At 40.2% G+C, this 26,158-nt stretch overlaps 1 protein-coding gene across 4 annotated transcripts in view; it reads right to left on the minus strand.

Annotated features, from left to right (window-relative positions):
• Auts2 (activator of transcription and developmental regulator AUTS2) overlaps positions 1–26,158 on the minus strand; it is a 1,122,451-nt gene that overhangs the window by 951,949 nt on the left and 144,344 nt on the right. The window lies entirely within an intron of this gene.

Consider the following 26,158-nt stretch of genomic DNA (forward strand, 5'->3'; position numbering starts at 1 on the left):
TTACTAAAGCATTTTTATGATGGGTGCTTTAAATTTCTTGTCAGAATTCTAACATCTGATTTACCTTAGTACTGGTATGCTACTGGCTATTCTCATTCACGTGATTTTCCTGGTTCTTGCGATTTTATTTTTAATTTTATCCTGGACATCTTTACTGAGCTGGCATGTTGAAATGTGGTAGTGGCAGGGGACCATGCTTCCCTATAGGCCCCATGAACAATACACTGAAAAAAGAAGAGCACTGAATCTCAATGCCTGCTGAACACAGCAGGGTAGAAGTTCAGCTCCCTGCTTGGCCCTACTAATACCTTTCCACTAAAAATGGGGCATTCACCAGCAATGCTTCACTTCCTCCACATTGAGAGGGGTAGGTCAGGTTCCTTTTAAAGCCACTGGAGCAAGGGGAGGTGAGGCCAAGGGCTGACTCATACTGTTTTAGTCCTTCAGGGTGGGATAGAGCTCAGTTTAAGACTAGATCCCCTTGATATTCCCTGGCACTCACCCAGAGCACTACCTAGTTCTGTCTCACATAGAATGGAATATCAGCACCCGGATGACTTCTGTTGACACTATCAGAGGAACTGAAGCATACTGCCTCCTTCCAAGCAGTAGGGTGGAAGATGAAATTTGTGCTGTACATAGCCATATCCTCAGGGATGTGCAGTGCGGTTTTTCCCTTGCTGCAATAGGGAGGGTATTTTCAAATGAGTTTTCTATTGTTAGCCCACCCTTGGCTAGTAGAAAGAGGCTTTTCTTAGAGCTTTTTTTGCCCATGTTTCTGAGCATTACTGGACTGGAAGTTTCAATAGCATCCACTCTAAGATATATGGGCATCAGTAAGGAATTCCAAGGGATTCACTACCACGTTATTCCTCAAGTCCCCCAAGTTGTAGCTGTCTGCTTCTATCTTTCAGTGGCTTCATGAGCTTCTTTGACATGTCATAACAAAGTTTTTGTTTTAAGGGGAAAGATCTGGCAGGAATGGATCTACCTCTCTCTTGGCTGAAGCAGAAGTCATGGGGCTGTACATTTTTAAAATGCTCATTGAAGTATTTTTGATACATAAACGGGTACAGGAATGATCACACTATTCTAGGTCATCAGGAGAAAAAAATCAGACCAACAAAGGGTGCTCAATCAGGCAATTCTCCAATTATAGCTAACACTATGTTCTAGGCACATTACCAAATGCTTTATTCACATTGGCTCATTTATTCTTTATAATAACTTTTATGAGGGAATGATTTTCATCATCATTTACTATATAAAGAGAAGCAGCACTCAGAGTTTAAGTAAATCACCCAAGGTCATACAACTCATAAATAGTGGGTCTAGGATTCAACATCATGCTATTTGACTTCCTGAGCCCTTATTTTTACATGCTATACTCTCTTATACAATGCAAAATAAACTTACCTTCATGCGTGCATTTTAAAAATTTATTCAAACACACTAAGGCATTATCCTCCAATAATAAAGTCAAGGAACACAGGAATCAAAAAGGATTGCCTTCGAGGCTTAGAGTATAAATTCAGAAATTCACTGGCATCCTCTCTGGGTTGAGAAGTATAAATCATTAAGTTCTAACTTCTTAGATCTGCTTATTACAATCTAATACCAGTCTACATTTTCAAAGTTAATTCCCATTTTAAGGCTTAAAGTTCATGACAAGAAGGACCTTATACCTCTAACAGACTAGTTGTTTCTAACTACTTCATAAACATTTAACAAATTAACGAGAAGGAATAAACCCAACAGGAGAAGATCCAGAGTAAAACTCACATGTAGAGCAATATAAATGGCACTAGATCATGTGACTGTCTGAACTGATCCTAGACCTTTCATTAACTACTTGTGAACATCTCAGGCTCTGTCAGCTTAAGTGATTAGAGGTCAGGCAGAATCATGACTTTGGACAGTCATGTTCTTTCCCAAACAAAAGGGAAACATGGAACTCCCCCATTTCTTAGTTTAAAAAATAATAGGTCACATGACAGGTAGGTATAAGCTGGAACTGAAACAACCAGACCCATCAAAAACAAGTGAACATACAAAAAAAAGGCCTCAAACCAGGTAGAGTGGCACACACCTATAATATCAGAACTCAGGAGGCGGAGTCAGGAGCATTGCAAGTTCAAGGCCAGTATAGATTATGTAGGGAACCCTCCTGTGCCTCACCCCACCTCAAGCCACCTGATTTCCAGCTGATTCTTCTCAAAAGACCACTGTTCACCTCTGCCCTAGTGATCTGTCTTTCTGTCTGTGTAGCCAATTCCCCTCTGTCCTCCATATTCACTTTGACCAAGGAAACCTTCTAGACATCCTCAACACTACAGTACAGAATTAGAACTGCTTGTTACCGCTATACCTTGTTTTGTTTGCTTTCCACTCTGGAGTTTCCATGCTACACTGAAATCATCTACTTGTGCACAGATAGATGGTCTGCACTACGGTGGTGCATGACTGTAGTCCCAGGCCTCCAGAGGCTGAGGCAGGAGAATCACTGTGAGTTTGAGGCCAGCCTGGGCTGAACAGTGAGTTCCAGACCAGCCTGAACTACATATGAGACCCTGTATCACGAAAAATAATGTTCAGTGTTCAAAACAGTGACTGAGATCTAGCTGCACTGAACGTGTTCTGCTAAGTATCTCACCCAAGTAATATTTTCCCCTTGGAACCCAAATCCCCTTTCTCACCATTCCCCTTTTAGTTTCTTGCTAATGCTATAAGGAAGGATTGTTCCTGACAGTAGGTCATTGAAATGGAAAGTATCTAAGAAAACCCTGTGTGTACATATAGAAACATCACTTGGTCCCTTAATAGGTTTGGGGTGGAGAGATTTCACATTACTGTGCAGGAGGCATGAGTGCAGAGTGGTCAGGGTGACTATGGGGCTAGTCACCCACACTCATTCCTGCAGCAAGCTCTGAGCCTTGACCTAAAGTGAAAACACAACACAACTCCTTGGACTGAGAGGTCAGCAAGTAAAGCAACATTTACTTTTGTGATCAACTCTAAAACCATCTGTCCATTAACTCCTTCAGGTAGCAACCTGTCCTAACTTACATAAAATCTTCTTAAGTGCAACTGATTGGTGCTCATAAACAAATTGGTTTTGTATCTATCTTCTAACAGTGCCAGTAAGTTCTTCAAAGTGCAGCCTGGGGGAGGGATGAGAACAAGTTATTATACACAACAATGAGAGACAAATCACTGGCCTATGGAGGAAATGTCATCCTTCTCTTGTTCTCTATTAGATCTCTGGAAATCCTTGTTTTATAAGTACACTATCTCAGAAATTCACAAAGGGCTTCTATGAAACATTCTGCAAAAGGCAGCTGCTGATAACTCTATGTAGCTAGCCCAATACTTTGCATACCATGTAGTACATGTCCAACAGTCCAGTTAGTTCAAGAAAGAACCACTGGCTCCAACTATATTGGAGATAAGAGGCAGGTCTCAGGCAGCCACGAATGTTCTCTCTATGCCTCCTCTACCTTCGTTTCTGGAAGTGCCTATGAACTCAAGGCTGAAGGTGGTGTCGAAGACATAATAAACTTTAGGCAAATCCTTCATGTGTACATACCCAGAATCTAATATCATAGACATCTGTTAAATGTCTGTTGAATTATTTTGTCACTCACACAAAGTCTCATGGTCCTCATTTATAAAAGTGCAAAAATATCCTTTGATATAGTAACAATATCACCTGAAATAAATCAACCTGGTATGTCAAGAACCAGCAAAAAGGAGCAGAGGTATAGCTTAATGGCACAGTGTGTGCTTAGCATTGGCAAGGTCCTGGTTCAATTCCTAGCAACAAAAAAGCCCATAAAAAAATGAAACCACAGCCTCTCAATAAAACATGACCAGTATACACAGCTTACAGCATGCTCTGATATGCTAGCCCCAAATAAGAACATTTGCTTAACTTTACTTTGTGCTTCATTATACCAGTTATCTGGAAAAAGACATAACATTCCAGTCACATACCTATTTATGCTCTAGATTTCACATTTATATCACTCTGACCAGCTGGCAAAAAAATATAAATTAGTTTCCTTATAACAATGAAACTAAATGACAGGTACGGAAATACTTACCACATAGTAGAAACTGTTTTCACAGTTTAATGTGTGTTTTACACTTCCAAACAACCACTGAGGTAAGAACTACAATTCTCTCTATTTTTTGGCTACAGCTTGATTCACTGGACCCTCCTAATATAATTTATCTTTTTTGCTGTGGTTTATAGCTCACATTTATTCTCAATAATCAAATTTACTCTGTGGGTCGGGAAATAAGTACACGAATGGACTCACAATATACTGCCCTGTGCACCCACAAACTCTAGTCGGCATCATTTATTCCCAGGAAATAAAGGCAACAGAGAGCTCCTAGGAAAGGAGGACAAGGAGATATAAATGCAAACATATCATAACCTGAGGAGCACTTAAGACTTCAAATTGTAGAGCTAGCTATTTCCAGTTAAATGCAGAATGGTGCATTTCCACTGCCATTAACTTCAGGAAGACTGCAGCTAATCTCATTGAATTTATAAATGAAACCCACTCTGTGAACATTACATAAGTCACCCCTCAATCTCCCACTTCCTGGACAGTAGTCAATACTTGGAAGGCAGTCAACTTCTTTCTCCCCATGGAACAAAGAAAGATATTCCAGTGATGCTGTGTACACACTAAAAAATATTCACTAAATTTGTCTATTTGTGATTTTATCTCCTACCTAATTATAGCTGAAATAATATGATTTATGCTCCTTGTTCAAGTGTGACATATTTAATAGATCATTCAATATTGGTTTATCCAGCTATGTCAGACTGACAGCAACATTTAATGTTAATCAGGGCTATGCCTATGTATCAATTTTAAGCTTCGTATAGTTCAATGAAATTATTGGAGTTGTAAGACAGCGACAATATGCTTTGATCTATGTGTCAAGAGACGTGGGGTGCTGATTTTTGCATCACTGCATATGGTGGGGAAAAGAACGTGAGTGAACATGTGTGTTTAAACTCGCTCACTTGTTTCATGGTTTAAACACTTCGACTTCCATCTTTGAAATCAACTGGCATGCTTTCTAGAACTGTGAGACTAGGTAATTCCATCAGAACATGTTTTCCTGTCCTCACTGCAGGATATAAAACTAGGCCCCTCCTTGCAGGAACCTGGCTTCTCCAGCCATCTCATCCTCATCTTTCCTTCTCTGGGACCCATTTTTCCTCAGTTTTGCTTCTTAATCAAGGCAACTGTGTCTCTCAAATCCCAGTCCACACAACATTCTCTATCATTCATTTCGCACTGATCACTCCATTTCAACTACTAATATCTGATTCTTTTATCCGAGGACATAGTACTCACTTTCCCTGGGTTTTTCTACTCATTTGTCTACACTTTGCAGCTTGTAAGTCAAATGCTGGTGGCGTTGAAACTGTCCTAGCTCGGCAAAGCTGTAACTGGAACATGAGTTCTAATCTCATGCATAAATAAATATATATTCAGGGGCTAGATTACCTAGGTTTGAAATGAACAGGTTACCTCCTTTCTCTATGTCTGTTTCATCAACTAATAATTCGATGAATTCCCCTAGTACCTATTGGCATAAAGTAAGTGCTAAATACTTTTTAACCTATGGTCATTCTTTCCTTCAGTTTTTACAATCTGGCATGATGTTCCCATCATGAGAGGGTAAATGGCTTAAGTGTGGGTAAATAGTTCTTAAGGGTCACAGTCATGATCAAAGCTAATTTTACCTCATCTCATCGACAGTCACTTCTCCGATAAAACAAACATTTACTAGACAAGTGCCACTGACTGAGCATTATACCAAATCCTGTAGGTCTCAGGGAAGACAGAAAGAACTGAAGATTGACACTTTCACAAAGGAGAAACAGTTCTGAATAATTATAATACAATGGATCTGATGCAGTGATGACAATAACTTCAAAGTGGGGCACAGAAGAGGCAGAAACAAATTTATGCTAGGGAAGGATCTGAGAAAGTTTCACAAGTGACATTTAAATTGATCTTGCAAGATGCAGACAGTAAAAAAACATTAGACAACAAGCACAGTGTGTGCCTCAAAGTGGGTGAGAGGCCCTAATTAACTGAAATATAAACTTTACCACAAAGGTTTACTAGGTAAGGTCTCAGAGAGAATGCACCTGCTCACATCAGCAAATGATCATGCCCATAAACCAGGAACAGAAAGACAGAACAGGTGACAGCATATACAATGGATTCGCTGTCCCCATCCCAGGCCCTGAGGGTTCTACAGAGACAAAAGAGCAAGGTGCATGATCCTTATTTTACTTCCTGATAGCTGCACATGCCTCAGATCACAGTATGAAAAGGCCCAGATAGAGAGGAGTCCAAGTACTACAAAAACTCATACCATACTTTCAGAGTAGAACTGCCCCATTTAGCATTAAGTGGATCCATGTTAGCATGATGGACAATCAGTGGAGAACAGAAGGATCTGTGGGTTCCCTTTTCAATCCCATCCTTTACACTCCACTACCCAGACATATAGACACACAGTGTTGAACTACAGGTTACTAACTTCTGATCTACTGTTTGATTCTACCTCAAGTACATACTAGTAGAGAATTAGAGTGAATTATTGTTTCACACAGTCTTCCAGTGATGTAACCTCCACGGTAGAGGAAAGTTTTAGGAGGAACACATGTAGAATATCATCTTCAGATTCCATGGGAGACTGTCATATTACCCCAACTCTAACCCTAGCACAATTAGAAAAATAATCCAGCAAGAGAAGCGTAGCACCAGGTGATCATCTCTATGAGCATTTAACTCTGACTTTCTACACTTCTGCTTACTTCTCCACTACTGTATTTAGACATGGATCCTGGACAGCTGTTCTTTGGTTCTAATCTAATGAGCAGGTCTAACCTACAAGGCCTAGAGTGAGCCATGGACAGTGGTGGGAGTGCATGCTACCTCAGAGGTATGCTAAAGCAGGTGACCAATTGAGAACCTCATCCAGGGACAATTCAAAGCAGCTCGGCAATCCAAATGATGAATTTAAATGCATTTCTTTAAAAATCTAGCTGTTTATGGAAAACACCATATTAGATGCTCAAAAAAAATGAAAATAGAATTACCACACGATCCAGCAATTCTACTTCCAGGAATATATACAGAAAAATTGAAAAGAGGATCTCAAAGAGATATTTATACATCCATGTTCCTAGCAACACTATTCATAATAACCAAGTGGAAGCCACCTAAGTGCATACTGAAGAATGAATGAAAAAACAAAATGCAGTACATACATACAATGGAATTTTGTTTGTCCTTTAAAAGAAAGAATATCTTTTCACATATCACAGAATGGATAAAACTTGAAGACATCATACTAAGTGAAATAAGCCGGTCACACACACTCTCACACACACACACATACACACACAATACTGTATGATTTCACTTATATGAGGTACATAGACTATTCAAATTCACAAAGACAGAAACTGGAATGGTGGGTGTCAGGGTCTAGGGAGGGGGTAATAGGAAATAAGATTGGTTGCACAATTTAAACATACTTAACACTACTGAACTGGACACTTTCAAATAGTTACAGTTGATTAAGATTCTGTTATGCATATTCTACTACAATTCTAAATCTTTTTTAAAACAAAGGTTGTTATTTAAACATAGTTCACCAGAATGTACACATAGAAATTCAATTATGCAACTCAGTTGCTTTTCATATGTAGACTAATCAAAAACTTGGGTAGAGACGGGCATAGCGGTGCACACCTATAATCCCAGCTACTCAGAAAGCTGAGGCAGGAAGAGTGCAAATTTGAGGCCAGCCCAGGCAATTTAGCAAAAGGCTGTCTCAATGTAAAATTATAAAATGGGCTGGGTATGTAGCTCAGCACTCTACTCTCAGTTCAATCTGCAGTATCACATGGAAGAGCGGGGTGACAAAAGGAAAAGCAAAGAAACAAAACCAAACCTAGGGTGTAAAGGCTGTGCTGGTAATGAGGGGGTACAGAAAAGAAAAGAATTGCCAAAAGGGGCCTAAAACAAAACACCACAGATCAAAACATAAGATCATACTCCTAAATTATCAAGTTAGTCCTTCTATTATCTGTTTTCCTCTTGAGAATTCTTTAAAATTCTCAGCTATCATGACTATACTTGCATGAGCAACCTGGAAAGTAAGGGGGGGAAAGTTGGTGACAATTTGGGCTATAAAGCTGTGAAGGACAATGAATTCATCATCCATCATGGGCCTGGTTTCATAGCCCTAAATGTAGATGTAAGTCCTTCAAACTACAGGCTTTAGAGGCAAAACTGTTTCTTTACTGAGCAATCTTAAACTCAAGGAGCTGTATGTTTCTCTTCCAGAGCCTCAAATCAAAAATTCATCAGCTTCCTGATACCAGATTCCCACAACCACATACTTTGCATGCTAGCAACACTCTCACTAATGCAAAAGAAGTTTCCTCATAAATGAAGTGCAATGTTCTGCACGCTCAAGTCATGCCAGTTTTGCACTTATCAAGTACCTACCCTAGAAAATGCAGATAGCCTAACCAGGCTGGAATGCCAAGTACCACTTTTGTTTATATGTATGGCCTGCTCTACATACCACTTTTTATTTTAATTCAGTCCTTTCAACCCAGATAACAGCCAGCCAAAATGTCCTCCTCCCAGCTGAACTCTTGCACGGTCCCAGTAATGTCCATAACCAGCCTGTTCAGCCCTGCATTTCATCATTCATCACCACAGGAATTCCCTTGATGGTTTAAAAACAAAAAGCACACAACTCTGGCACAAAAGCAGCTCCCATTACAAGCATTCCTAACACCAGGGCACCTCTGGGTCTCTAGGTCTTATCTCAGCTAGCAGGAACTCAAGGTACATAAATCATGCTCCTGCCACTTCACGTCACTTTAGAAAATTATTGGCCAGTATTAACCTGGCCTAAATTGTTCAAAAAATTATCAAAAGCTATCTCACTTACACTAGTAATATCATCAAGAATGGAATGGTTTTCACAGCCTTGAGTGAGTGGCCTTATCAGGCCACCCAGTGGATGACCCCAGCTTAGTGACCTTGATGAGGCAGCTTTAGCAGTTAAGAAACAAATAAGATCCGCCCCCCTCCAACTTCAAAGGTTTTAAAAGTCAGAATGAAAATGTACTCTGCTTTGAATTCTTAACCAAATCCTGTATGAATTCAATCCAAGATACTCACAGGCTACTAATCATGACCAAAGTATCATGTTAGGTGTGACAAGGAATTTCAGACTGGAAGGAACTTATCACAACTTAAGGCAGCTAGCTAAAACCATCAGCATACTACTGCAGAGCATGAACCATACACCAAGGGAGGAATGGGATAATCATGCTGACAAAACAGCAGCAGCATATGCCAAGCAATGTGGTAAATACATCATAGACACTAACTCTTATCACTAATATCCTGTGGGGCATGTGTACTCTTACTATCTCCACTTTACAGATGACAAAATGAAGATATCAGAAAGCAAAGCAATCTGTCTGAGATCAAACAGCCACTAAGTGGCAAAGGGAGAATAAAAACCCAGCCTCTAGGACTTGCCTTCCCAAAATATACGGGCCAGAAACAATGGCCTGTGAGGCCTGGGAGGATAAGTAGATGCAATTACTAAGCAATATAACCAAGATACCTTAGGTGCCCGTTCTTACAAGTTCAGTCATGTAAGAACAGACCTGAGCTCACACTAGCCCTGGCTTCTCCCCCCAGCATACAGTTGACAGGAAAATGGAGATCTGTGGCTGTGCACAGATCTCACTCAATCATCCTCAATGTACCAGTGGGCCGCAGTACCTCCCAAGCCCCCCAGCACCTTGCCCAAGTACAGCAGGGGCATCACCCCAATATAACTAACAGTCAACTATGCTGAGGCTGTTTTAGGTTCACCAAAAGTATTTTAAAACTTTTTATTAAAAAGTGTGATGTGATTATAAGATGACATTGTTATTACATTCATTTTTCTTCAGCTTTCATTTACAGGTGGGAAAATAAAAGCTGAGCTTCATTTACTTCCACATTTCCACTTGGTCCAACAGACTTGTACCCCTAAGCTTTGTAACGCTGGTGTGTAGCACAGTAGGTTCTGGCATGGGAGACCCAATCCTTCCCTTCCCCTCCCGGCTGTGGCCAGAGGGGCGTGACTTGACTGACAGCTCTCACCACCTCCCTCTCACACCTCCCTGAACAACAGTTAACCCGCAACAACCAGCCCCAGCTACTTCTTGCCACCTCTGCAGTTGCTTCTGCAGATGCCCGCTTGGCCAGGTGAGAGGACCCAGGGCTCTGCCAGGTGACATCCTCCCCCACTCAGGCTACTCCAAGCATTGCTACCATCTCTCAGAAGAGAGGCCCAGAAAATACACCTGGCAGGACAAGGATCAGGCAGGCATGGGGACCCATTTCTTATAACCCTGAAACTCCCAAGCCCCAGTGGGCTATGATCACCAAAGCAGGCCCTTCTAGAGAGAGATACCTTAAAAGCTACAGCAGGCCAGGGACTTAGCTCAGTGGTATCACACCTGCCTGGCAAGCACAAGGTCCTGAATTCGATCCCCAGAAACCAAAAATAAAAAAATTTTAAAAACCTACTGCAGTCATATTATCCACCTCATCATTTACACAAAAGCATGGAGGTATCAATCTTGCAGCCACTTCTTGGCCAAGCTGTCACCAGGACAGCTAAAGCTGTCACCAGGACAACTAAGGCTGTCCAGGATATTCCACTGCTACTCAAGGAGCCTTGGCCACAAGAGGCTTGAAACATGGACTTATTCCAGATGACTCCACCCTGAAGGTAGTCCAAATGATCCCACCCTCCTATGTGACTACTCTGAAAGTCCCCAAATATATCTACAAAATACAGGAAAACTGTACATGAGACCCTGCTCCTCCTTTATAAAAGCAATACTCCCTCATATTCCTTGGTTTAGTCTAGAGCAGTGATGGCAAACCTTTTACAGCTTTCAATGATAACAAACAGCCAGCTGCAGCATGTGTGCTATAGGTTTGCCACCTCTAGTCTAATGGAAGTCCCTCTTGTATACCCCACCCCTACTTGGCCTGCAGCACACGTTCCAATAAAGCCTTGAGTGGTCCTACTGCCTACTTGTGATTCTTATCTCAAGAGCAGCAGGATGAATGAGTTGCACTAAGAAGAGCTGGCAATACTAAGGGCTATTAGCCCTGAAGAACTCCAGAGGGTAGTGGAACACCAAAGTGCCAAGAGCACCAGAAACGGGAAGTGACTGGCAGAGACCAGCAGAAAAGCCCCAGAGAAGCAGTGGAAGCTGCTGAATGAGCTCCAGATAGCCACCAAGGGAACTATGAGTCTCAGATGCTGAGAAATGGAAAGGGGTGGCCAGGAGCCACTGAGGAGTATAGCACTAAAAGCTATGAGATACTGACACTCAATGCTCAAAGAATTGATATGAAAAGCTGAAAACCACTAGGATTCAAAGCCCTGAGCCACAAACTTCAATGGAGCTGCACTTTGCCAATTTCTGATTTCTTTCCAAACTGAGCAAAAGAGCCCTTGGCCAACTGATAATGAATCTTGGCTAGGAAGGGAATGTGATGGCCGCCCCCCAAATTTTTTTAATAGTTCTGGAGTCTATAAGTATGGAATCAAGGTACAGGCAGGGTTGGTTTCTTTGGAGGCATTTCTCCTTCCCTACAGGTTCCTGGGTCTTCATGTCACCTTCCCTCTGTGTGTGCCTCTGTCCTTATCTCCTCTTTTTACAGAGACCAATCATTTTGGAGTAGGGCTCATGCATAGGACCTCACAATTATAACCTGAATTACCTCTTTAAAGACCCTAACTCCAAACAAAGTCATATTCTGAAGATTACAACATCCACACACGAAATTTGGGAGGAAACAATCAGCTAACAATTGTAAAATATAGGGAGTAAAAGCTAATAAAGGGAAAAGCTCAGGAGAGCTGTAACAAGATACCAAATTCTGCCTACAGAGTCCAGGAAGATAGAAAAAATGAACAGAGCGGCTGAGTGGGTAAGATTCCACACATATTTTTTTTTTTGGTTGTTTTGTTTTGGTTTTGGTTCCGGAGATCAAACTCGGGACCCTGTGCCTGTGAGGCAGGCAGCGGAACCACTGAGCTGAATCCCCGGCCCCACCACCCACATTTTAAAAAAGGACAGTCACCATCAGCTTTAGCAGACTCTTGTCATGGCAAAAAAAAAATGGTAATAACTCTGCATTATGAATTCATGTGAACAGAAAAAGCATTTCTTACACAATGATAAAAACCAGCAAGTCTCTTCAAATGTACCATCATGTTCACAGGACACAGGAGAAACCAAAGACTTTATTTAAATAAAGAGCTCCATATTTTGGGGCCTTTTTTTCTTTTTTTTCAAAGATGGAGGTCTTGTGATATTGACTGGGATGGCCCTGAACTGCTCCTGGGCTCAAGCAATCCTCCCACCTGAGCCTCCTGAGTAGCTACAACTGCAAGTGTGCAGCCACTGCACCCAGATTTCCTTTCCCAACCTTGTAAAATAATGAGTTTTCATATGATTTTTAAAAAATTATGTCCCTGCTGAGAATGGTGGTCCATGCCTGTAATTTCAGTAATCTGGAGGCTGGAGCAGGAGGATCGTTGGAGGTTCGAGGTGTCTCTGGGCTACACAGTGAGACTCTGTCTCAAAACAATAACAGTAATAAGTTCCATAGCATTGTTTTAACATTGATTCATCACTGCAGCTTCAAGACTAACTTTATTGCCAGGAGTCTATGTAAACTTCATAGAATAAATACTTCCAGCAGACTTCCCAGAAAACTAAGAAATAGCATTTGATCCAACTATATCACACTTTGGTAAATTCCCGAAAGAATTAAAAATAGTGTCCTATAGACATATGCATGTCCATATTTACAGAGGCACAATTCATAACAGCTAAGCTACAAAACAGTCTACAGTCCCATAAACAGATGAATAAAAAAATGTCATATATATATATATATATATACACACACACACACACACACACACACACACACACACACAATGGAGCATTATTCAGCCATAAAGGAAACCATGTCATCTGCAGAAAAATGGATGGAACTGGAGACCTTCATGTTAAGCTACATGAGAAAGCCTGAGAAAGTTAAATATCACGTTTTCGCTTATATGACTAATCTAAAACTGGAAGACGGGATGGAGGGAGGAAGGGTGGGAAATAAATAGGAAACTGCAATGTAGACTTTTAGAGATGGAGAAAAGGGAACAGAATAGAGGAGGAAGAAGGAAAGGTATGGAGGCTGGGGTGAAAATAAAATGTCTCATTATTCTATATTATTAATATGCACTAATAAAATATGTAAAAGTAAACCAGATAACAAGAGACACATTTTTTAAAACTCCAAGTAAACAAGAGTCACTGTGACTGAAGTAGCCAGAAGCTATTAAAGGCAAGTAGGCAAAAATGTTTGCAAAAATTCAGACAGTAAATGACAAAACTGGAAAGGACCCAATAAACACGTAGATATCACCCAATTTCCTAACAATACAGATGGAAAAACTGAGGCACAGAGAAATGCAGTAAACTGAGGCAGTAAGTAGGATTTAAATCCCAGCCTCTTAGCCCAGGCCAATATGTCACAGCTGTAGCAACTAAAGACTTGGTACACTCAAATAATGGCCACTAAAGTTAATGTTATCACCAGAAATCTGAGAGGGTTGTTTCTTTTATATATCACTGTAACCCCAGGACCAAAAACAAGTACTCAATAAATATACTGATTTTTTTAAACCACATACTTCACTTAATAAAAACAAAATGCAGTTAAGTATTTTATTAACACAGTCTCTCTCTACTGTACAGAAAATATGAAGATTCCTTGGAAGGCACGAGGACAAGAACAGAGATATAAGCTCAAAATATTTATCTTTGCCAAGAATAAATTTAACCCACAACTCCTGATTCTGATCCAGTCACTAGCTCATCCAAGCAAATTCTCTACTGTTAGAGCAAAGGGATTTTCCAAAATTCATGAAAAGGTCAATTTCCTCAGTATTCAAAAGGGTGATTCATTCCGAAACCTCCTTTTTGATTTCAAATCTATGTCTCTTTATATTTTCTATGAACAATTACCCATTAGTCCCCAATCCTGTACTCCACAAGATCAAGGAAATACACACAAATCACACAGAAGGATAATCTTGCCAAACTACTAACAGTACTGACCTATTTCAACAGTAGCACCAAAGGGCAGGCATTCTAACTCAATAGATCAATAAACAATGAAAAGCAAGAGACACCAGTGTCCCTTGCAGCCAGTCACTGCTTGATTAACAACCAGTAGTCTTCAATTCCAATCAACCACAGCAGCCAGACAGATATGACATGTGACAGAGTTGGGAGATTCTATATTTACATGGCTGCACACCACAAGGTGATGGCACACAGGATCCCAGAGGATTCTCTTTAGCCAGAGAATCCAGAGTAAATGCTAGAACTGGGCACAGTTCCTCTCAGAGCAGGACAATGACTCATCAAAGTCCACAGCCATCTCCAGGCAGGTGCAGCATGCATTATCCTTTGAAGATACGTATGTATATGTGTATATGAGCATGTACTGGGCCCAAGGATTTGCCACACAAACCCGATCCTAGCAAAGAGGAAGAGGAACTCAGTTCTCAGTATTCTCTCAGTGGATGACCAACTGTGAATGAGAAGGTAGTACCTCTTTAGGAAAATTTACCTCCCTGGAGCCTATTTGCAACCATTTTCTCTGAAAAGTGCCTTATATATTAAGCAAAATAACTACAACTAGAAATTTATAATTCAAGCCTTTGCACTCAAAACTCACTTTAGGGAGCCTGGGCTGTGGTTCCTGAAGAGCACTTGCCTAGCCCAGGGGTTAGATTCCCCAGCACAGCGAAGCGTGATCCAGATTACGAGTTGGGGTAGGGAGAGTCTGGAGTGGGTCACTACTGTCCTACCAACATACAAGATTATGCTGAGGATGTTTTCCTGTTATTTATAATTATCCTGAATGGGCAGGAGCTCTTTACATGTAGGAATTGCATTTATCAACCCTCCTTTCAGTCTCTCTAGAAAGCAATAATTTATAAATAAACGATTTAAATAAATTAAGAGGGCTTCTCTATGGTCTGGAATTATGGTTCTCCTGTTCTCATTATAAAATAAGTCTTCACTTTGGGTAAGTCTGGTGCTAGTATAACTGGGTTTCATATCAATTATGATGTTTATATTTTGGCTAGGCTTTTACTGCTTTGAGTTCACAACATATGATGAAAGACAATTAGCAATTTCATGAAGGAAGAGGTGATTTTCTTTTTCAGTTATTCATTTATCAAGAAACAAACTACAAAAGTGCATAAATTAAAAGCCTCTATTTGTGTGGGATCTTCTCAAGAACAGAAAGGCAAAACTGGGATTAAGTTTGGCTTCCAAAACTTTTTGTCATCTTGAAAATAAGACCTTTTTATTCTTGAGGGGTGAGAGGGAGAGACACCAAATAAAACATGGTCCTAGAAGACACATTATATAACAGGGTCACCAAAAGAATGGTCTCACTCAACAGAACACCTGTTTATAGTTACTGAGATCTGATTCCGCAATGTACACTATGCCATGTTCACAGGTGACATCTAGGTGCTTTTGAGGCCCTATTCACAAATTACCACAAATTATTAAGTCATTTTTCTCAATTATCTCATGTAGCAGTATAGCAGAACTAAAAGCATGTATTCCCAACGCAGACATCTATATGATCTTGAGCAAATTATCTAACCTTTCTGTGAGTCAGCTGTCCTATCAACTGAATGAAGAAAAACAGTAGCATCTATTCCTAACAGAGTCGACATATGGATAAATGCTCGCAAGGTCCTAATCATACACTCAGAAATGTTCTTGTCATCACAATTACCATCATCCTTGTCCGTGTCTGCATCTTCCTTCTCCTCACCAAATCTTCCTTCTTCCTTCCCCCCCAAATCCAGGTAACAGTAATGAGGAGAATGAATTGTTGGGCTGACCTAGCATGCCTATTGTTTATATAGGGATATAACACTGCTCTTGACGATCTCTTAGTAGAGGGCATACAAGGCACAAAAAGGAATGCCGACCATTTCGCCAGGTGTCTTTTCCCCTCCTAGATAGTAGAAAGGGATTACAAGAAAAAGAAAATACCTCCGCAACTATAACAACTAAAGACAAGTTTTAAGAACAATACAGAGTTTGGAAAACTCACTGAAGATTTCAACCCATTAATTAATGAGCTTCACTAAACTCTTAAACTCTTTGTTCTTGGTTTTGCCAGTACATTTTCATGCAAGGCCTGCTGGCCATTCTACTAGTTCTGAGGCAGGAACCACACATGGTCATAAGAGAGATTTAATTGCCACCTTTATTCCAGATTAGTTGAAAAGAAGGCAGGGGTTGGGGGGAGGAGTTAACCTACACAGCCTATCTGGATTCATTTTGAAACAACTAAGTCTAAGTCAGAAAGCAAATGGTACAATGATGTGCCCAATCCAAAATGATGGGATGCAGCACTATAGAAATTGCGAGTCTATCTACCTGAACCTATTGATGAACCACAGTGGCAACAAAAGAAATAGTCCTGGGCCAGGGATTTAGCTCAGTGGTTCCTGCACCTGCCTCGCAAGTGCAAGGACCTGAGTTCGATCCCCAGTACAAAAAAAAAAAAAAGAAAAGAAAAGAAAAGAAAGAAAGAAAGAAAGAAAGAAAGGAAGGAAGGAGAGAGAGTGTCCTGGTGTCAATATCATGTATATGCTTCCGCTTCAGAGTCATTAAAATCAATCAATCCATCCATTCATCAATCCAGGCTAAACTTGCTAAGGCACCATCATCCCCAAGCCCAATACAACAGAGTACCAACACCTTGTAGTAAGAGCAGAACTAATTAGTCCAGCTATTCCTCAGTTAGTTGTGGAAGTCAAACATATTCTTACCCCTCAAGAACCAGATCAAAAATTGCAACCTCATGAAGCCTTCTCTGATATGCAGAAACTGACCTCCTTATTTGTATCTTCTGAATGCTCACTGCTGTTTATTCAATGAAATGTTTGCCCCCAGAGGACTGGCACTTATGTTTCCGTATTTCACAGAAACAGTTCTTACTAGAGTGTAAAATTTATATAGAGAAAATATATCTTCTTTCATCCTCTACATAAACTGAAAATGAATGAATGAATATCATTCACAGGCTTATGGTTTTAATCCATTTGTAAAGTTCAAGTGTACTTTGTGTTAAAAGTGCTGAAATCTATACTGAAGAAGAGGGGGCATTAAGAACATTAACTTAAGCAAAGGCAAAAAATGTAACAACAGAGGAAAGAGGGGAACCCACCAATTTCTCAAAAACAGAATGTTCAAACACACGAGAATAAAAATAAAGTGCATACTATTATGCCAACATCACAGCAAAATGGATATTCCACAGAAACATACTGTGTATTATCTACTTCTCCTCCAAATAAATCAGAGGGGTCTAATTAAATTTCAAGAAAGGAGATATAAATGATAACTGACAAAACCTTGCCCAAATGGAATTTTACACATCAGGTAAAATGTCACACAGGGACTCAGACGCTTATGTAAATACAAGTGAAAGTGAAAAATCAAAGCCTATTTTGCCAGCATGTCCCTCACAAGGGAGAGATCATTACCTCTATCACCTGTACAACCATTAACCAACCTTCTCTGAAAGCTTTATCCCAACAAGGAAATCTAACTCCCTGGCCCATCATGGCCCTTAATCTACTGAAATACAAGCTTCAGAACAGGGACTTCATTTTATTTATACTGACATCTCCAGCACTTAATATTATGCTTTGCTCATAGCAGAAGTTGAAAAGGCAACTGCTAAATGAATGAGTGAATGAGAAGAAGGGAACAAGGGACAGGAGAAAAGAAGAAGGAAGCAAAAGAGTAAGTGAAAGAATAACAAAGAAGGGAAGAATTCTCCATGTCTGGAAAACCTTTGTACACAAACTTCAATGTTACGGCAAATCAACTGAATTTTTCCTATGATTTTGGCGTCTTTAATAAAAACAGGATTTTTAAAACAATTTGGCCCAAAGCAATACTGCCTTAAAAGCACAAAATTAGGTATACAGTCAGCCCCCCATTTCTGCGGGTTCTGTATCTGTAGATTTTAACAACCAAAGATCAAAATTATTTGGAAAAAAGAAAAAAAAACTGTCTCTCTACTAAACATGCATAGACTTTTTTGTTACTACCCCCTAAACCAACACAGTATAACAGCTATTTACAAACCATTTACACTGTATTAGGAGTTATAAGTCATCTTGAGATTATTTAAGAAAACAAAAAGGTGTGCATCAGTTATAAGGGAATTACGCATTCATGGAGGGTCCTAGAAGCAATCCCCCATGATGCCAAGGAACAACTGTATCTCCATTCATTCAATGGACTGGTTCATGTTCCCAGCATGTTCCCAGCATGTTCCCAGCAGGAATGTTACACATATGTAAAGAGAGCAGAAAAAGTCTAGGCACATAAAAAGATTTGGTCATCCCTGCCATTAACAATGCACTCGACATCCATCATCTACTGATCAAATCTAGTAGTTACTAGAAATCATCCCTGCATTATGATATAAATTTCTACTGGTATTATTCAAAGCAAAGAAATGGGAAATGATGGCAAAAGCATAAAAGATTTAAAAATTAGGTAAGGAGAACAGAGTTATCTGGCTTGGAGGAGAAGGCTGATTTCATTAGAGCTTCAAACACACAAAGGGCTTTGATGAGCATTTCTACAACTCTCCTTTCATTCTGAGCGAGGCCTGAGGTTAGTCATTTCTTTCTAAAGTCAGTTGTGAATGCCAATATTTTGCTTGCTGATATGTAACTAAGCTCTTAGCATTTCTAAAACACAAAAATACTAGTTTCCTCCTTCCTAGGCTTTAGCAAGCGGTCTGTAGGCATTTCTTTCCCATCCTGTAATATCTTCTCCACCTTTGTTAAAACTGTAGGTGTAGGGCCGGGGATTTAGCTCAGTGGTTTTGCCACCTGCTGCACAAGCGCAAGGACCCGAGTTCAATCCCCAGTACCAAAAACAAACAAACAAACAAACTATAGGTGCACTTACAAAAGATTAAATAAGACATTGTAAATGACTGCCATTTCCTTCTCTGCTGTTCTTGGCATCCTGACTGTAGAAACCAGATCATTCCACTAGCAATTACATAGGGTTTCAACAATACAGGTGGTCACTTTACTACCTACAACTACCAGACACACCTGCACAATGCCAATCTTACTTATCTTTACTCTATGATTTAGAGTGAGAAGGCAGTAGGTAGTGGAGATTTGACAAAAGTATGGCTCTGTTTCCAAGCAAAGTACGTGAGATTCAGGGACAACCATTAGCAAACTATGAAATCATTCCACTTTTTAGTTCAGCATTTTTCCAGTCCTTGGCCTCCACTCCCACTCCCCTACCCAACCCAAATGCAGTTCCAACTCTAGATACTCGGTAATTTGTTTCTCAACTCCCACATGCTCAAGGCATCTATCCAAGTCAAAGGCAAAGCTTTCGCATCATTGTCCAAACCTCTGCTACCCAATATACTCATCTCTCAGAAGTAAAGTTAATAGTAAAAACTAAGAGTATGGTAGCTAAGGAATGGGGGCACAAGGTCATGGCCAAGGGTTTCCCATGGTTCTTATCATAACATTGCACTTTCTGACAGCATAAGTAATCCCAGGCAGGACAAACAACAGTATTATCAGATTTGTAAAATCAAATACAAAAAAGAAGCTGGGGATGAAGAATTCTATTAAGTCCAACAATTTAATTCTTCTGGCAAAGAGAGGAATCTGTTGAGATTTTTATCAAAGCCCCCTAAAACTTTAATGCAATCTCCATGCTTAGTAAAGATCCTAGTTTTTGGTGGAGATGACTGTTGGCTTAATTAAAAGACTACGCTTCAGGAGAGAGTGTGATTATAAAGTAACCCCAAGATACCACCACATTTTGTGTCATCTCGGCCTTCGGCAGTTGCCTTGCACATCACCTCCTGATAATTTTTCTAATCTACAAACTAGAAGAAAGACTACGCTAATAAAGTGAGGCTGGTAAATTCTTGTTTTCTGCAAGGCTATCAACTCACATGGTCAACTCCAAGCCTCACTGCTGCCTGCTCTCTCCCAAACCACTTGATGTGTGACTTTGTCTAACATCACTAGGTCTGTAATCACTTGGGTAAGTAATTAATTGTGCTCCCTCATCTCATGGGAATGTTGAAAAATATCACTATTAATAAACCACTCCTTGCAAAGTTACTTGCTAATACAAAACCACTATAGAGCACTACATCCTGAGGGCCATAGTGTGGTACAGTGGGAAAAAAAAGGGCCTTCGGTTGTATGTAATTGGATTTAAATTGACTGTACAATTTACAGTTCTCTAGAAGCCTCAGACAAAAATACCTACACTTTGAACCTCTTTTTTGCAATATGGGGGATCGAATCCAGGGGCACTCTACCACTGAGCAACATCCCCAGGCATTTTCTTTTTTTTTTTTTTTTTGAGGCAGTTGCCAAGTTGCCCAGACAAGGCTTGAACTTGAGATCCTCCTACCTCAGCTTCCCAAGTGCACAAGCAGTGCACCACCACGTCTGGCTGATACTCAAGTTTTATTTACAAAATGGTTAAAAATGCCACCTCCACCTTCCCTTCATTGCTGTTGTATGAATCAGAGGAGTTATTATACATAAAGTACTTAAAAGTTCCTGATAAATCAAACGCTCAAATATGAGATTCCTTTGCAACTTTTCCCTGACACCTGCAAGGACAATGACATAGATAAGTCCCATATAATCTCCTACCTGAAATAGTGCCAACAGTCTTCTATGTTCCTATTTTCCATAATCCACCTCACCATGAGCAACTGTGACTTCTGAAAACGCATCTCTCATACTATTCCTACTACTCAATATCCTTGAACAAATCCCTATATCCAACAGATAAAATCAAAAGCCACCTAGAAACAGAAATAATTCTTATTAGTGACTCTCATGGGTTTTTCTTCCACCTCCAAACATGGCCTTAGTTCCTGCTTCTATACAATAAGTTTCCCACACCTTCTCTACCAGCACCTCTTCCCAGAGATGCTAGTTTGAATAAACTGAGGCATGGAGAGAGCTGATTTGACCTCTGAACTTCTCTGTAGCCTCCTCCTTCAGTTTAGTTTTCTGTGAGGTCACTAGAGTAGGAAAAGGAGAGCAAAGGTACTCTGCAGAGAAGAGCAGAGTAAGTGGCAGGAAGCAAGGCAGATCCAGCTCTGTCTTCCTAAAAATTACTGGAAAAGGTTACCACAGCTGAGGCAAATGAACAGACCACTGTTAACTCTGCAGGTGAACAGCAGAAGACCAACCTGGGAGATGCAAAGGCTGATGATACAAAACCTTCATGACTAGTGTAATCATAACCCCCGTAAGCCTAGCCTGCAGGTCTGAGAACCGGCGCTCAGGGAGATGGCTCACTCCCCCAGACATCCTGGAAACCAGATGTCTTACCTTCTGAGTACAAGGTTCTCCCACTGCACACTGGAATCAAATCTTTTTGGAATTAAAGGGTATTTTCCTGAGCCTTTTAACACCCAGTAAAACAGAATTGACTTTTTCATAAGGACTGTTATCCATTTGGGATGATAAGTATATCACACAGTTCTAGAGCTCCCTGACACAAAGTTCTGTCATAAAAATTACCTGTACTCATAGCACAATCACAGCACCCCAAGTTATGAGCATCTCCACTTTCAGGATGTGGAAACATGATAAAGACAAATACCATGACCAGAGCCAGAGGAGCAGAGCTTAGTTTGTGTCTGTAATCTTCCAATTCTCATATACTCCAAACCATCCATTCAGAGAGGCACTGAGGAAGAGAATAACCACTGAGCTTTTCCAGTACTGGACAGCTTCTGGATTCAGCCCTTTGATCTCTTCAATGAAGCCCAAAACAACAACAACAAACAAACCAATCAGAAGAATTTCCAATTCAATGCCACTGGGGTAATTTCCATGTTACATGCATACAACTGCACCCCAGACAAATACGTGAGAGCCAGACAAACTCTGCAAGGAAGTGGAAGGCAACTCCCCTCTGGCACCTCTTATATGCCAGGCACTGTGCTTCATGTTCTTATTTATGTGATCCAAATGAAGTCTTCCAACTGTGAGGAAGGTATTACCCTCCCCATTCTATAATTATAAAAACAGTCCAAAAGGTTAAGTAACTTGCCCTAGGCTATTCGGTGGAGCCAGTATCTAAATCCCAGATCTTTCCAAACTCTATGCTTTAATCTAGGCAAAACACAATATTTAGCCAGGAAACACAGCTTAATTTGAGAAAGCTATCCTAGACACAAAATTACATGTTAATATTATCTAAAACACAAACACTCCCCACTCAAAACTACTGGGCTTCTTTTCCAATGTTCCCCCTTATCTTCCATTACTGATTCCTTCAAAATTTGTATTAGTCTCTTATTTCTTTTCTCATTGGAAAAAAAAGTGCCTTCCTCTTAATAGCCGTATTTCTCCATAAGTGACCTAAAGGACAAAGAGAGAACAAAAGAACGATTATGAAATTGACAATTTTCCATTCTCTCAAAGACTAATTCACCCATGATCAACCGTAAGTGTCACAATTTCAAAAACTATTCATTTTTTAACTCAACAATTATCCTAATCAAAATAAGTCTCACACAAGATTCTGACCTTAAATACTGAGTGCAAGTGGCATTGATTAAAAGCCCTAAACTTATTCTTTTATTGGCAAACACATTTAGGGGCAGTTATTCATGGCATCTGGTTCAGAAATTAGATACAGAGTTAACTGTAGATTGATTAGTGCTTAGTATTTGCTTGGTATAAAGAAAAAAGACTAATTCCTGTATTATTCCTGGCTCAGCACATGATGCCTTGGCTTGGATCCATGACAAGGGGCCCAGAGCGACTCTAGGTCCCATCTGTACTACAGGAACCTGGACAAGTCAAAGCCGTGTTCTGACAAGTGGTGTTTCCTCCCACTGGGAGAATGAACACCTCCACAGAGAGCAAGGGCCCACCTCAGCATGCTCGCTCTCCCAGCAGTCCAAGCAGCCCGCTTGTATTAGAAAAGAGCACTCTAAGGAGCCAGCCAACTCAGAGGAAACGCACCATACCCAGAACAGTGGCACTTTGGAAACGTCTGAGGAAAAGAATTCTGGCACACAATAAGGAGTGGAAGAAAGGCGGATGAGGCAAATCAGCAGCCGTGATGATCATCAAATAAAACTGAACTTCCAGTGAGTATAGTTGGCCCTCAGCATCGCAGATTCCTCATTAAACAATTCAGCTAACCAGGGATAAAAATGTTTCAGGGGAAAAAATTTGCATAGATCTGTGTTCTTGCCATTATTCCCTAAACAATACAGTATAACAATTATTTATATAGCATTTTCATTGTATCGGGTATTGTAAGTAACTTGTAAGTGATTTAAAATACATCAAAGGGGTGGTGCACACCTGTAATCCCAGCACTCAGGAGGCTGAGGCAGGGGGATCACCAGAAGTTTGAGGCAAGCCTAGGTTACATAGTGAATTCAGGGCCAGCCTGAACTACAAAGTGAGACCCTGTCTCAAAAAACCAAAAAAAAAGAAGAAAACCTATGTGAAAAGATAGGTGCAAGGTGCAAGTCACATGCAAAGACCACTCCATTTTATATAAGGGACTTGAACATCCGTAGATTTTGCTATCCGTGGGGAGGTGGTTCAGGAACCAGTCCCCCCAGTGGATACCTGTACTGTGAAGTGGGCACTGCTACAAAGAACTTTATGTGGATTAAGTAACACATTTAATCCTTCCAACTCTGTAAATACATACTATTATAGCCACCATTTTAACAAGTATCCAAGACACATATTCAAAAGAAAGATACTAGAGAGACTAGGTAAGGCCCGAGGTTACATCCAGCCACTAAGAGGTGGAGATAGGGTTCAAACCCAGAAAGTCTAAGTTTCACACTCTCGTAACCCTAAACACTACATTACATGTCTGCATGACAGCATCTGGCAATACATTTAAGGATGTAATATATTCAGCAAGCCCCTTTCACAAGTCTACTTGATTGCAGAAGTTACATATGCTGAGGAATAATCCTCCAGGCTCAACCAAGGGAGTTAATAATCCATCTTTTCACTTATCCTTTCACTCATCTTACTTTCCTTCTACCTGCCTAGACATCCTTCCTTTCCTTCCACTATCATATAAAATAGTACATTAAACAAAATTCAGAAATTACAAAGGAAAGTATAAGGAAAAGCCCCTTCTACCTCACCCTTGCTTCATCTCTTTTGCCCAGAAGTGTCCATTATTAGCTACCTCCTCCCCCCTAAAAAAAAAAAAGGAGAAAAATAATTGAACAGAATATTTACAAACTAAACAGCATCAAAAAATCACTGAATAAGTGGGTAGAAATCAATCTGTAATCCAGAATGGAAGCCCAGTACTGACCAACAAACCTCCCATACCTTGTGCGACCAATGAGGCTATTTTTATCAGTTACCACCTGACCAACACGCATATTAAGATAATTTATAAAACACTCAGGGACATGTTTTATTTCACTACTGGTCCCATGGACCTTTATAATGCACCCAACCGAAATAAGCTGCATGTGCACTTGTGAGTAGGTGCAGTTTTCTTGGTGATATGTAGTTAAAAACTGGGGAAAAAAAAATGAGCAACTCTTTTTTCTAAATGGTTTTGTCATCTACCGCTTTCTATTATTTCTGTTAATTTTCAAATTTCTCTGCCCACTTTTTTCCTTCTGTATCTTCTATTGCTTATTATTATGGTGGGAAAAGAGCCTATTCTAAGTCTAGATGCACTGCGTTTCCAACACATTCCACTCTCTAATTTCTGGGTGGAAATATCTAACACATAACAGGCAATCAATACTTGTCAGCATCCTGTCTGCCTTCTTCACATTTGGGTCAGACATTAAGTCTGAAATCCAAGAACCCCAAACCCTCAACCTTGTCTTCTCCCAGTTCCCAACACACACCTCACCACATCAAGATCAATCAACCTTAGTCATTTTCTACTGTGTCAACAAGACATAAATTTGAGTTCCATCATCACCAGAATGAGAAATCTGAGGACTCATATGGAGATTACTGTCAACAATTTGAATATCTGCTTGATATACAGATTTCTGTAAACTCCTTGTTTCCAGATACTTCTTTAATTGTCTGTTCAGCCCCATCAGCCCCAAATCAAATGTAACCCATTCATTTCCTACAGTCCTCCTGCCCCTCCTTTCCTTCCTATGAAGCCAGGGTGGTTTTTAAAACAAATGAGAATGGCACTCAAGAGGCAAAATGAATTCACTTAGCTCTGTGCTCCCCTCTCTCTTGCTGTTATTTATTTTTGTGTATTTCACTAGAAGCAACATTTGTCAACATGGCAGCAGAGAAGCCGTAAGCCAGGGAGAACTGTTTTTGTATAAAACAAATAACTTAAGAAGTACAGGGGGGGTTTTGAATAAAGCTGCCATATGAGCGGCCACAAAGTGCAAAATGGTGAGGCCTTGCATTTGGTTGCAGCAGCTGTTTCAGTACTCAAAGAAACAAATGCTGTGAGGAAGAAAAGCTAAACTGGCTTTACAGAAAAATCCAAAGAATTTCAACCACATGATCCAGCAACAGGCAAATATGAAAAGAAATAAGGGAAGTAAAGGAAGGTGGGACCCACAAGATTTGATGAGAAAGAAAATGGGGAAATAGAGCAATGATTGCTAAAGGGTGTGGATTTCTTTTTTTGAGGGGTGATAACAATGTCCTAAAACTGACTGCAGTGATGGTTGCACAACTCTATGACTATAGTAAAAGCAACTGAATTATACTCTTTAAATGGGTAAGTTCTACTATTTGTGAATTATAGTTCAAAAAGGTGTTGGGAGATGGGAGAGGGGAGTCATGGAAATATGAGTCTATAAATGGAAAAGTATTGTGAAGCCCCCTTTGAAATCTTCAGAAACCTGAAATCTACAAG

This window comes from Heterocephalus glaber, unplaced genomic scaffold (assembly GCF_053883595.1).
Source record: "Heterocephalus glaber isolate CG9 unplaced genomic scaffold, H.glaber_assembly_v1.0 deba00001610, whole genome shotgun sequence".
Taxonomy (NCBI): Eukaryota; Metazoa; Chordata; class Mammalia; order Rodentia; family Bathyergidae; genus Heterocephalus; species Heterocephalus glaber.